Source organism: Fukomys damarensis, unplaced genomic scaffold (genome assembly GCF_012274545.1).
Source record: "Fukomys damarensis isolate Sample0158 unplaced genomic scaffold, DMR_v1.0_HiC HiC_scaffold_39, whole genome shotgun sequence".
NCBI classification, from domain to species: Eukaryota; Metazoa; Chordata; class Mammalia; order Rodentia; family Bathyergidae; genus Fukomys; species Fukomys damarensis.
In genome coordinates, this window is record NW_022900951.1 from 53,634,158 (window position 1) to 53,642,567 (window position 8,410).

Sequence of the window (8,410 nt, forward strand, 5' to 3'; positions counted from 1 at the left end):
AGAAACAGAAACTATGGCAAGGGAGGTGAGCACATGTCAGCCCAGGATCCTGAGCCTGGTGTTCCCAGGGGCCTGGGCTTAAGCAGAGGCTGCGGCCATCTGAATGGGGAAGACTGTGTGCAGATGGTGACACAGGCCTGTTATCTTACCATTCTGTGAAGCTGAGGAGGGAAGAATGCAAGTTTGAGCCCAGCCTACTTAAACTCTCTCAGAAGTTAAAATATAAAAATAAAAAGAGTTGGGGGGCCCAGTGTGAAGGGCCTAGATTCAACTTCCAGTACTGAAACAAACAAACAAACAAACAAAAACTCCGCAAAACAAAAGTAAAAATGGTGAAGGTCATTAATGTTGGAGAAGTCTGACAAATCTTTTGTTCTCACCTATGGCACGGATGGGGACTGCATCTCTCAGGGTGTTGGCAGGAAAAGAGAAACTGTCATAAATCTTTCAACAGAGGGAATTGCATATAGGGAATTTAATTCAGGTAGCATAGACTCTGGGCCAGACAGCCTGGTGTCACAGCCTGGCTCTGCTGTTTACTTACTGCATGCCTTAAATAAGTTATTTAACCTCTCCGTGTCTCGGTGTCCTCATCTGGAAACCAGAGATACGGTGACAGACGCAGCTCATAGGCTCGTCCCAACACATGCAAAAGGTGAGAATAGTACCTGGTACCCAGGAAATGCTGGCTAAGTGGAGCTTGCAAGCACCATGGTGGTTATGGTGTACAGATGGAATTGCTGTGTTTCCAGGAGGCACTTTCTGCTCTCTGGTTCACCACCTGCCCCAGCAGCTAGTTAGGCCACACTGGCAGGGAGTAAGCCCTGGTGGTGCTGACAGGATGCAAACAGAAACACAGGGTAGACAGGGTGGCTCTGAGCCAAGGTCTCTCACCATTTTCTGCTCAGACTATCTTGACCGTTCAGCTTCCAGAAGTCTCTGCACATCTGGATGTACACCAGAGACTCAGCCCATTCCAGGCGTGGCCCTGACCCTATAATCTCTTCTCCTTGGAACATCCCCACACACCTGCACAGCTGATGACTCACAAAGGGCTCAGCAGTTATTAACTCATTTGGCAAGCATGACAATCATGGGAGATTGAGGCTTTTGAACTTTTTTTGGCTGTATACAGAAGCTCAGAGAGGTTAAATAATATGCTCAGGGACACACAGCTAGCATGTGTCAGAGCCAGGGACTGGAATCACATCTGTCTGATTCCAGGCCCACATTCACAAGCATAGCAGCCATGGCCTCTGTGGGTCTGGTTAGGTCTGACTCCTTTCGAGGAACTGAACCCCTTGGAAACCTCTGTGTCCCTTTGTCAGACAGTGCCCAACAGTGCCTGACACTAAGCTGAGTGCCCAGTGAACATCTGCCAAATTTGAACAATCACGAACTTTTATCTCACAGGCCAATCTCAAACTAGAGATAGAATTCGTTTAGCTTAGAATGTTTCCAAGAAGCTTAAGATTAGTTACTAGGGTTGCAAAATAGGGCAATTTTATAAACTTTTGGCTTTTCTGCATTTCTCAAGAAATTCAGGAGCTCTGACAACCTTAGGCTTGCATTCCAACATGGCAACAATTAACAGTGCTGCCGCACTAGGAGGTGGGATACATTCTGGCCACTTTACCGCAGGCCCCATGACTCCCCACTGTGGCCCTAGCCACCATTCCTCAAACCACAGGTACTGCTGTTTCTTGTCAGTTGTTCTATTCCTTAACTTCCATCCCTTGCTGAGCTTGTACGGGCATTCAGGATGCTGCCCCTGGGCAGAGTGTGAGCCAAAAGGATGTCCCAGGAGTCCAAGCAACTCTCCACTCAAGCAGGAGCTCGCCAATATTAGTGACCTCATTCATTTATCTCCCTGCCCATCCAGCCAAGCCTCTCCTCCTGCACTCAAGCTCCAGAGGACATAGCCTGAAATCAGACAGTTTCATTGCCCATAAATAAAGAGCACTGGAATGGTAGAGGAAGGAGTATTTCTTCTGGCCAGAGAGAAATCCAAAGAAGCTTCCAGGAAGAGGCTGCATTTGAATCTGGAAGGATGGACAGGACTGGGATGGGTGGAGACAGAAGCAGAGGGAAGCCAGAAGTAACAGCAAGAGCAAAAGAGGGAGAGGGCAGTGTCTGGGTTGTCCATAGGATTCCTGAATAGATTTACATGACTGGATCTAGGAGTGATGGAGGATAGCCAGGAAAAGAGGAGATGGGAACTAGCATTGCTGACCCAAATCTCTGCAGACTCCTAAGCCCTGGCTGGCACTCGATGATAGAATCATGTCTGGGTGCTCATTTAGGTCTCATGGCAATATGCAAACCAATATGCAAACTTATGTCATTAAGGAATTCACTGGGGCTCAGATATTGGGAGACTTGCCCAAAGCCAAATAGCTACGAAGTGAAAGAGCTGGACTTCTCCCCAGGTCAGCCTCCATACTGGGAAAAAGAATACTAGAGGGCCATAGAAATCTTTGAGTAGCAGAGTAGTCAGGTCTGCCATGCCTTCCATACAGGGAATATGAAAGGGGAGCCCCAGCCTTTCGTGCTTTCCATACCAGAGACTCCACCTGCTAACTAGCTCTCCATGGCCACTCTCTTGTCTCTAACCCAGGCCCACTCACCTCTCATCTGGACCACACTGGAGTCCAAGAACTGAGCTCCTCACCTCCATTCTTCTTCCCTCCAAACTGCTCCCTCTCTGGTTGCAGCCTGAGTGAACTTCCAAGGTGGCATCACCCCTAAGACAATCTTATAGCCACTTACAAGCTGGGAATCCTTCAAACAGCTCCCTATCACCTGGAAGGGCTGCTCTCCCACTGGTTTCTCCTTCTGCTTGAATTGTCTTTTCAGTACTGGGCTTATTCCTTAGGTAATGACTTTTCTCCTCCCATGTCTGGGTTAAATGCCCTTCCCTGGGCCCCAGAGCCCCCTGGGATCTTCTCAGCCATGGCCCTGTCCCTGGGACTGAAGTATTGTCCTTAGTGGTTGCTCCTATAAGACCTGGACTTCCTCTTGGGCAGAGCAGTGTAGGACAGGGGCAGGGTAGGGCAGGGCAGGGGCAGTAGGTTGCAATGGTTGTGGGTTGAACTCTGGACTCACATTGCTTGCCTCTGACTCTGGGAACTCCCGTGTAGTAGGTGTGTGACCTTGGCAAAGTCCTTTTGCTCCTATAGGCCTCAGTTTCACTCTGTGAAATGTGATTTACAAGGGCTCTTGTGAGAAGGAAAGGTGAGTTCATGTAAAGCATGCAGAGAAGCAGTGGATTTGCAGTAACTACTCAATACACGCACCTCTGATTACTCATTTCTGTTTCTCCAGGACCTGGCACTGAGAAGGTGCTTGGTTGGATGAATAGGGCCCTAGAGCATCTTGGGTCAGGGGAGGCAGGGCTTCCTAGAGGAGGCCTAGCTGGATGATGAGCCCCTTGCTAACTGGCTGGGAAAGGGCTGGGACGGAGCCCCAAGGCAACTATTATTGGAAACACAGCAACTTCAGAGCTAATGGCCACTGCATGTGGCAGCTCCTATCTGGTCCAGTCACCAGCCTTCCCCCATCAATGTGCTTCTAATAGTCAGCTGGCACCTCATTAGCCTAAGTCCAGGTCCAACTGTGCTATTGCACAGTGAGGCAGCAAGCTGCTGGGGGGCCAGAGTTTCGTTAGGGCCAGGCCGTCCCAAGGGCAGGAGGGTCCACAACATGATACCGGCTCAGGGCCCAGTCAATGTGTTTCCAATCAGCAATTAGTCTTTAATTAATGGGGCTGTGAACTGATTGCTTTCCCGTCTGAATGGCGGCATGGGCAGGGAGCCGGCAAGAATGGCCATCTGGGGAGTGTTAAGCTGGAGTTACAAGAGAAGACATAAAGAAGGAACCAAACACCCCAATTTGGACCTGAGTCATGGCCCTGGGCAAGCTGCATGGCGCCCAGCCCAGTGACAAATAAAAGCCAGGCCTAGACGCCTGGTGGCACCTGTTGTTGCCTGGCTCCAGTGTCCCCACTGGATCTGAGGATGGCCAAGAAAACATCCTCTTAGGGCCTCAGCTTTTCCAGGTGTGCCATGAAAAGGCCCTCACAGCTCACATATCCCAGGGACATATGACAGTGGGAAAGCTGGCCTTGTGGGGAGATATTCCCTGACATACTGGCCGCGCCTCCTTTGTAAATGGTGGTAATCATTTCAACGTCCTGGACTTGTTGGGGTGGGAAAGAGTTGTGTAAACTGTGAAGTGCTGTGCCTGGCAGCTGGGTCTTGGGCTGGGAAGTTGTGCCATAAACTGTGATTGCAGAATCTGAGTGTCTCTGAGCCTGGTTCTTTCACCTTCTATCCCCACCAATCAGAGGAGGAGTAGGAGAAGGAGGAGAAGCTAATGATGACAGAGGCTGCCATGTGCATTAAGAGCAGCTCAGCTTGTTTGCCCATATTATGGCACAGAGTCTTCACTAGAGGCCAAGAAGTTATGATGCTTACCCTCTCCAGCTCACAAAAGAGGATAGTGAGTTATCGAACAGTTTACAAGGAATAACAGCCAAAGGAGGCTTGAATCTGGAGCCCATGCTCTGAAGCATGGGGCCAGCATCTCTTTATTTGGGAGACTCCATCTTAGATAGCAGTTTTACACCCTCCCTTGACATTTAGAAGCACAAACAAGGACAGCAGTCCTAGCTGAGCCATTAGTGATAAACATATTCAGCCTTCCCATGGTGCACATGAGGAGACTGAGACCAGAGAGGGCCAGGGATGTGTTCAAGACCATGTAATATATCTCTAGCAGGTCTGGGCTCAGAGCCCAGGTTATCTACCCTTAGGCCCATTGTGTTTGTACCCATGAAATCCCAACCATTTGAGGACCTCACTCTCCCTGTTGTTTCTACCTCCTAAATATGTCACTGATCCACCTTACACCTGCCCAGGGTCCAGTTCTCTCCAACTGTCCTTGGGCCTCAGCCTCCTTGGGGGCATCAGATAAATCTTCCAGTTTTGATCTGCTCTCACACTTGCTCAGAAACCCTCAATGACTCTCTACTCATGCTGAGTTGAACACAAATTCCTTAGCCTGCCATCCATAACATTCTACATAAGGCTCCAATCTAGCTTGAACTCCATTTTTCTGCTTGTGCGTCCTATGTCTCTCCAAGCCAGACTCACCAGAGACTGATTTCCAGCTCCATACAGTTGTGAAGATTAACTTAGTTACTGTATGTAAAGTCCTTGGAATGGGACCTGGCACAGAGCACATACCATGTTTTTGTTAAAAAGGTAGAAGAACAAGTATGTTGGGTCTGCCTTCCCTCTGCTCACCTGCAGACTCCTTGGCCTGCAATGCCCTTTCTGTTACTCTCTCAGCAGAACTGTCTTATTTACTTTTCTCTCTCGTTGCTGAGAGAGAATAGCTGACACCCAAAGTTAAAGGGGAAAAGGTTTATTTAGCTCACAGTTTGTAGAGTTTTCAGTCTATAGTTGGCTGGCTCCAAGGCAGTCTGGCACATGGCAGAAAGGCATTGCAGAAGAGAACCAGTTCATGCCAAGCAGAAGACAGCAAAAGCAAACAAGCAAGGGGCCTTAACAACATCTTTTTGCCCCTTATATTTTATCCAGACTTCTTAGAGTGGGTAGCACTCACACCCTTAATCCTAGTGCCGGTGAACCTATCATTGCACCAAGAATCAATCCCAGGGCCACTCTAGATTAAGCCACCTCCAAAAAAGCCCCATGTATGGCAGCATGTGGCTTTGGGGAGACATCTAAACACAAGCCATAACAAGGCTCAGGGCCAGAGATTTAGCTCAGTGGTTTGGTGGCCTGCCTTGCCCGCAAGGAGCTAGGGCCACTCTAGATTAAGCCACCTCCAAAAAAGCCCCATGTATGGCAGCATGTGGCTTTGGGGAGACATCTAAACACAAGCCATAACAAGGCTCAGGGCCAGAGATTTAGCTCAGTGGTTTGGTGGCCTGCCTTGCAAGCGCAAGGACCTGAGTTCAATCCCCGGTACAGAAAAACAAACAAACAAACAAAAACAAACAAACAAAAAAACAAAACAAAACAAGGCTCAGATCCTACTCAGTCTTTAAAGCTTCCTGCTGTCTTTTATTGCCCTGTCAAGAAAGGGTGTGCACTGATGTCCCTGGCCTTGGACTCCCTCCAGCACTCTAAATTGGTCCTTCTCTTGACTGCCTCTAGAGTTCCTCATTCCCAATGAGCATGTGCAGATATTCTCAAGCAGCACAGAATCTCCTTGAGGGTAGACAGTGTGGAAGAGGCAAGAGAGCACAAGTGTAGACATCAGACTGACTTGAGTTAAAGTCCTGGCCCTGCCACTTTCCAGCTGTGTGACCTTTAGCAAGCGACCAAACATCTTTGTAATTTATTTCTTAGCTGTTAAGGGTTCTTGGAGGGTTTGGCCTAAGAGGGAAGAGACTGGTGTGGTACCCAGTGGGAGCTCGCATCTCCTACACTTTTGTGCTAAGAGCTAGAAAGGAGTCTGTGTGGTCATGGGGTGCGGCCCAGGCTACTTCTAGCCTGGGAAATGTTTCATACTCAATCCCATGTATCCTGGCACTCAGGTGGCGATGTCCTTCCCTAGTCTTTCCCTGTTCCAGCCTCTAGCCCTTGCAGAAGTGGCCAGAGTTGATGAGAACAAGAGCCAGCTGCCTTTGTGCTTTGTAAAATGAATTTTGCTGTACACCAAGGATAGCTCCCCATGAGTCAGTGCCTTCTGGCATTTTCCTTCCAGTCACTTCCATAGGAATCAGAGAGCAGAGCTCAGGAATCCCCATGAGCTCTAGTCAAGCTGCTCTCTTGCCATGGACATGACCATGCTGTTTCTTCATTTCATCTGTGGGCATGAGTACTGGCTTCCATCCCCTGCCTTGTCCAATGGGAGTTTGAGAGTGATCCTGTGGCTGGCATCACTTTCTGAGCATTGTCAGGAAAGAAGACTTGGAGCAGTGTAGGTTGTGCAAGAGGGCAGGAGGCCTGGCTGTGGGCCATATACTACCAGTGAAAACCAGTGACTAGCTGTGATCCCTGGGCCAATCCTTTCTTCACTTTGATGTTTAGATTTTTCAGTTGCTAAAATGACATAATTTAGAACTCTTTATCTCTACTTGTATGATAGCCCTGGACCCTACCTGATCTCCTGACTTCCATCCTTTTCCCTTATGAACTACACCCAAAACAGAAGCCACTGGGATCCTGTTAAACCACATCACATCATATATATCAAGAGTATCTCTTGGCATCTTAGCAACCATAGTAAGGGCCAAATGGCTTGCAATGACCTAAAAGACATTATATCACAGGTTCTCAAACTTGGGTGAATGTTGGAGCTACTTAGAAAGTTTTAAAAAGAACCTGCGTCTTAGGCCCAGAGGCCCTGGTTTTGTTGGGTTTTAGATGTAACTTGGATGTGAGGAATTTGATAAACTCCCCAGGGGAGGCTAGGTGTAGCCAAGTTTGAGAATCACTGCCCATGTGATCCGTCTCCATCACCATCTTTACCCATCTGGCTTCATCACTTGCTCTCTCCCTTCCTCTCCCCAGCCACTCCCTTTGCTGTCTCTAAGGCACTCTAGGCACACCTCTGCCTGAATGCCTTTGTGTTTACTGTCCCCGTTTCTTGGGATATTTTTCCTGCTGACAACATTGTGTCTACCTCTCTTACTTCCTTCAGATTCCTGCTCAGGTGTCACCTTCTCAGAGAGGCCTTTCTGAATCACTCAGGCTAACGTAGTAACTCTCATCATCTCCATTATTCTCTGATCACTGCTCTCATTTTCTTTATAGCACTCAGAATTACCAGGCATATTCTTTACTTATTTTATGAATATTTGGCTGTCCCCACTAGGAAGTCAGTTTTATGAGGGAAGAGACTTTGTTTTGTTCATTGCTATCCCCATTGTCTACCATAGTGCCTAGCATGGAGTAGATGTTTAATAAATGCTAGTTGTGAAAATTATTAAGGTCCATCCATCATTCTCCTCTCTCATCTCTGCCTTCTGCAAACTTCCTTTTCTGTCACTACAGCTTGTTTGGTTGGAAATTTGTTAAGACAAATTTTGTCATGTTATCAATATATCTTTGTACCTATTTTCTACTGATAATGAATATTAATTTTTAAATAAATTCTGTCATAACTATAATTAAATAAATGGATAATAAATCATTAATATCATTCAGTATCTTGTACATATTACAAATTTTCCAACTGCCTCAAAGATGATATTTATTTTTCTCAAGTCACACAAATCACAAACATTCCACACATCACTGCACTGTTTTATTATACCAAAGTATATATTGTATTGCAGAAAATATGCATTGTGTATATGTGCGTGGGGTATGTTTTTACACATATGTGTGCACTATTAAATGAGCAACATGGTCATGAATGTGGTAGGATTTTG